This window comes from Belonocnema kinseyi, chromosome 6, assembly GCF_010883055.1.
Source record: "Belonocnema kinseyi isolate 2016_QV_RU_SX_M_011 chromosome 6, B_treatae_v1, whole genome shotgun sequence".
NCBI classification, from domain to species: Eukaryota; Metazoa; Arthropoda; class Insecta; order Hymenoptera; family Cynipidae; genus Belonocnema; species Belonocnema kinseyi.
In genome coordinates this window covers 78,801,662-78,808,003 of record NC_046662.1, presented here as the reverse complement: position 1 = coordinate 78,808,003, position 6,342 = coordinate 78,801,662, and the positions used below count along the sequence as shown (strand labels likewise).

The 6,342-nt window shown below is 27.4% G+C and overlaps 1 protein-coding gene across 1 annotated transcript in view; it reads left to right on the top strand.

Annotated features, from left to right (window-relative positions):
- LOC117175019 (prolactin-releasing peptide receptor-like) overlaps positions 1–6,342 on the top strand; it is a 231,349-nt gene that overhangs the window by 151,331 nt on the left and 73,676 nt on the right. The gene's annotated exons all lie outside the window — the stretch shown is intronic.

Sequence of the window (6,342 nt, the reverse complement as noted above, 5' to 3'; positions counted from 1 at the left end):
AAGATGTGGACTGTGACTGCACCATATATTTAGTCGGGAGTGGTGCTGACTGAAAACAGATGATTTGGAGCGATTCGCGCGCCATCTGTTGGTCATTCTAAGTACTTATTGAACTACCCTCGTATTTCGTTGTAAATTCGTCTTTTTTGTACAAAATCGTTCTTATGGAAAACTTAACTTCTCAGCTAAAAATTGAACTACTTTGTAAAAAAAGTATTTCCTCAGGCGAATATCCATCCTTTTAATTCAAAATTAAACTATTTTATTATAGATCTTTTTTTTCAAATGAAAATTATTTATTTAACTGAAAATATAATTAATTAATTATTATTTGAAAGTTGATCGCTTTTACTTGAAAGTTCATCAAATTGGTTGAAAATGTATGTATTTTCGTGTAAATTCGACTTTCTTGATAGAAAATGAACCTTCTTTATTGCAAATTTAAAGGTTTTGTTAAAAATACAATTACTATGTGAAAATTCAGTTTATTAGTTCACGATACATCTTCAAGGTTTCAAACTTCATCAATTTAGTAATCTTTTTGGCTAGAAGATACAATTATTTGCTTAAAATGCAACTGACTATGGTTGAATTTTTTTTTATTTTTCGTCTGTTTTGTTTGAAAATGCTACCATTTTGTGCAAGATACCAATATATTTTGACCTGCAATGTTAAGCGTTTCATATTGAATTTTACATAGTGCCTAAACATTCATTTTATTTACGAGAATTTATTTCCCTGTTTTTGTGAAAAGTGACCCTTAACTCCTATTTTAAGCAGTTAAGGGCATATGACATACTCAAATACCTATATTACCTACCTCACTTTTTGAGTTTACTGAATTTTCTTTGAACTTGAGAACTTTTTTTGTAAATAAAATATCGGGCTTAAACTTTGGAAAATGGATCAGAAGGCCGTAAACTACGTTTATTGCTTCATTTAAGTAGGAATTTTGCTAAAAATTATTTCAAAAGAAATTAAAACTAGGATCATTTGTTGACATATTTTCTTTGTTGCTTGAAATTTTTTGAAATTAAGAACTTTTTTATATGTAAAATATCTGCCTCAAACTTCAATAAATGCCGGAGCCGACAGTAAATTATGTTTATGTACGTTTTTTTTTATATCTCGCAGATGTTTTAAATGTAAAAAAAGTTCTTAGTTTCAAAACATTTTAAGGTTACAAACGAAATATGCAAAAAAATGTTCCTAGTTTTAATTTCTTTTAAAATCATTTTTAGCGATATTCCAACTTAAATGAAGTACATAAACGTAGTTTATGATCTTCTGATACATTTTCCAAAGTTTTAGTCCGATATTTTATTTCCAAACAAAATTCTTATTTTAAAAAAACATGCATTGAACTGATAAAGTGAGTTTGGTAATATAGGTCTTTGAGTGTTTCACATCACCTTTAATGTTGCATTAGAATTCAACGTTGGGTGCCAAAACTGGGACATAATTTCAAGTTCAGATTCGTGATCGGCGACCAAAAGAACTAAGGAATGCTATGTTTCATAAAACACATTCAGTTTTATCGGAGTTATTCACAGTACGCATATATACTTCATTAGCAGTTTTATCACGGATATTTTCGGCGCATACGTGCGTCATTATCAGTTAATTGGTTAAGATCATTTTGGGTTGTGGTGATAAAGAAGAGGGTTGGAAGGTGTTCAAATTAGCAAGACGTAGTTTTTGAACTGCTTTATGAAAATATTAACATACTATCATTATTCCATAATGCTCATAATCCGAGAAGAGATGAACTTATTCTTTCATTCTTGGGATTACTTTGAGTTTGAGGATAAAATTGGACATTCATTTGTCCATTGGTCGCATAGTTGGGAACTTAGATGATGTCACTTTGTTAATAAAACTGGTACAGAGATCTGTTTAAATTAGAGATATAGCTGCTCTCCCTATGTTGTCAGGAGCCATCTTCATTTGGAATTATTTAGAATTATTTGGATCGACACGTAAATCCTATTTTCGCATCAGGATAGGGGAAGAAGTAATCACAAGTCTATCCGCGTCTTTGCAACTTTCTTAGGCAACCTTAAATCCCATACTGTATACTTCCAAGTTCCCATATATCCAAGACCCCGATCTTCCTTTGACGCTATAAATATCGACTTTTTGCTAAGACATATTGCTGTCGACAGATATTTCGTCGTCTTCGAACCTTCCCATCCTGCTGTGAATACAGCAGATCGTAATTCCTATTTTGCCCTGTCTCTAAGAAAATAAAATGCAGATGGAGTCGACTGGAGACGAATTTATATTCTGAGGTCGAGTGCGCCTTATGTTTATGAGAGGGTATAAAAATTGTCTTAAGAATAAGAATAAGTATATCACAAAAGTATAAAAAATATTTTAAAGAGAACGGATAATAAAAAGCTTAGGATTAGAGTATTAAGGAAGCTTTATCTTTGGAAAGACATTGCAATTTAAAAGATTAGACTTTGTAAATGTTATATCTTCTGCTTAGGGTGTTGACTAGAATATCAATTACTGTACTGGATGATAAACTTATTTGTCAACTAGGGTTAGGGGACGTCCATTAATTACGTAAGAAAATTTTACTGGACTTCAAAGAATTTCTAGTCATACCGCGGGATTTCGAAGGATTTTTAGGGATTCTATAAGGAATTAAGAACAGAAAGTTTTGGTACATTTTCTTTAAACGGTTTAAAAATTAATACTTCACTTTAAAGACGAATATCTGTCTAGAAACAAGGGAAATTTTGGCTTTGAATCAGCCAGCTTTGAAACTATTTTAATGAACAAGTCAACAAATATTTAGTTTCCAAGATAAAAGCTTGAATCAGATTAAACCGTAAGCTTTTTTCATGATTTATTATTATTCCACATTTTTAGGAACTTTTTTCTAGGATTGGCAAAGAGTTAAACTCAAGATTTGAAAATGTTCATTTAGCTGAAAAAATATTTACCTCTAAAACTAATATTATAAAGATTTTCAAATATTTTAAAGGATTTTAACGGATTTCAAGAGATTTAAAAAATATTAACATAATTTCAAAGGTTTTTTGAATATTAAAAAAGATTTGAGGAGATTTCTAAGAACCTTAATGGCTTCTATAAACGAGTTTAATGGATTGTAGTTTATTTTAAGTGGTATTGAGAGATTAGCAAAGATTCACACGGATTTTAAATATTTGAATGATTCAGTCAGATTTTGAAATACTTCACGGAATTTCAAGGATTTCAACCGATTTTAAGGGAATTCTACAATTTTTATAGGTGATTTCAAGGGAGTTCAATAGTTTTAAAGGGATTTCAAAAAAATGTTTTGAACTACTTAATATTTTAATCTTAAATTTGAAGGATTTCTATTAATTAAATAAAGCAAAATAAAATTTCAAGGATTCCTAGTTATTCCAAGAATTTAAAAGGACTTCAAGGGAGTTCCGTTTATTTTAATGGATTTTTAGAATTACGCATTTATATATATTTTTTAAATTTCAAAGTTTTTATAGAGATTTCACCAATTTCGAAGAACAGTAAAGAAGTTTCTAGGGTTTCCAAAGATTTTAAGGGATTTCAAAGAATTTCTCTAGATTTAAGGGATTTTAGAAGAACTTCAATTATTTTTAAAAATTAATGGGATTTAAAAAGATTTTCAAACATTCTGAGTTTGAATTTAAGGGATTTTCGGAGAACTTCGGGAAATAAATTAAATGAGATTTCAATAATTTTTAGCGATTCCAAAAATTTCAGGGGATTTTAAGGTAATTCAAAAAATTTCAAAATATTTAATGGTTTTATTGGATCACCAAGGATTGCAAATATTTTGAGGGATTTGAACGGTCGTCTATATAGAGGACTTTAAAGAATAAGAATATTAGTCTATACTCTGTTCCCTGAGATAAGATCCTCTAGAACGACCAATTTTGGTTTTCTTCGCGTAGCCCATTTTTCAATTTGTCAAGAAGAAGGGATTTGTTTATATGTTTCAGCCAATCTGAGTGAACCTCTTCAAATTCAGCAGAAACTATTTTCTTTGATTGATTTACGACACTGGCTTTATGTTTTCTACTACTTGTCTGGTCATCGCCCGACTCGCACTATTACCTGCTTAAGTGTATCCCCACCATTGCTACCCCTCTCTTGCCTCTACTCAGTACATCTCGCGACGGATTAGACTAATTAAAAAGTTGGCCAATCTTACTATCTTACATATTATTTAATTTTTTTAAACGTTTTCAGTTTAAAATTCATGGACTTTATTACTTTGCATTTCAAAATGTTGTATAACTAGTACTAGTTTGATTCAATGTACATATTAATGTAAGAATTATGTTTAATCACGAAAATAATTAAAACGTTAAGAATAAACCTTATTGTAAATAGTGTTTGTAACCAAATATTTTATAAACAAATACAAATTTTTTGCAGTTATACATAGAAAAAATTCGGCTTCTAAATTAAAATGAGAATGAATAATAGCACTGCGTATTAAGATTCACTCTGTGAAAATTCCTGGAATATTTTATAATTAATACAATTTTATTATCATTTGTGACTGACTGAGACATTAAACTTAATCTCAAGCTATTTGAATGGAAGAAGCGAATTCCTTGTACTTGAATTTCTAAAATTTTTAATTTATTCATCTAATTTGTTTCTAAAACTAGAAATTGTTATATATCACGCCATTTTATGATAATTTATTTGTTCAACTAAAAATTCCTCCTTTTAGGATCCGTGGAATTGCCCCCCCCCCCTCCCTATGCCATTTAATAATATCGTTAGACGATGAAGTATGGTGAAATCTTACTTCATTTTCAACTAAAAAAGATGAGTTCTCAACGACAAATGTAATAGTTGATATTTTAGACAAGAAAATATTGTTAATTAAAATCAAAAGCAGGTGTTCAGCCGTTCAATATGCTTAAACAGTTTCAAAATTTGATTTCAAAATCTTCGAAATCCTAAATTTTGTTGAAAATGTTATGGAATGTTCTTTAATTCGTTATCATTTTTTAAACTCTTTATAAAATTCTTAACAACTCCTTTTTATATCATTCGAGATTGCCATAAACTTTTAATAAATCCTGCAAAATTAAAATAAGCTATTAAAATCTTCCATATTATTTTCGGAAAATTTTGGAAATATTTTTAAATCTTACTAAATATATTCTTAAAATTAATTTTTAAAAATAATCATTTTTAATTTTCCAAATTTAAAATAAATATCGGTAAATTGCAAAATAAATAAACTATAAGTTGCATAAATTGTACAGATAGAATGTTAAAAAAAAATTCATACTCTAAGTTTCAATGCTCTAAATTGAAGAATGAAACAACCAATCTGGAGTTTTTTTTAAATTATATAATTTTAAGCAATTGTCATTGAAAAGCATTAAAACTTAAAAGATTACATTTTTTTCATTAATACATTTTAAATTAGAAGTTAAATCCTTTTTATTTCGAGTTGCCAGATATTAATCATTGTTCAATAGTTATTTATAAATACAAATTTGCTTTGAAATCTTATTACATACTCATTTAAAATTATTTTTTTAAAATGAAAAATCATTAAAAAATTGTACAGGAATCTTAAGTATATTTTTTTATTATCTGAAAAGTTTAAAAATCATTTAAAAACGTCAAAATCTTATTTCAAGATCTTTAAAAATATATTTTTTGTTAAACTTTTTAAATTAGTTTTGAATCTTTTAAAAACTTCTAAATATCTTTTAACCTAATCGATTTTTTTCTAAAGTGATAATTGTTCAATTTTCATTTATTCTTCCAAATTCGTTTTTGGTTTGAAACTCCTTTTAGGAATTCTGTAAAAAATAATTTATAAAAGAAAAAAAAATTGAGAATTTTTCCATAAATTCTTACTTAATCCTGCAATATAAAAAAATATCTTTAAAGTTTCTGATTTTTCGGTAAAATATTGGTAATCTCTTGAAATCTTCTCAAATATGAATTTTTTTATAAAAATTTAGATTTTCAATTTAAGATATTAGTTTAATTTTTAATGAAATAGTTGAATATAAATATTTTTGAGAAGTTTCCACCAAGAAAAATAGTCTTCTAACAAGAAACAAGACGTTTTAATGCACGATTTTGTATCCAAATAATAGAATTTTCAAATAAAAAAAGTGCAAACATTAATAAAATAGTTTATCTATATGTTTAAAGATCAACTTTTGAAAAAACGTCATTTTAAACTGAAAATATTTAAATTTGCAATCAAATTAATTTTTAAATACAAAATTCTACAAACTAGTTACGTTTTTCTCGGAAGAAATTGATTCTGAACTAAGTAAATTAGTTTTTAACCAAGAAATATACTAAAATATAGTA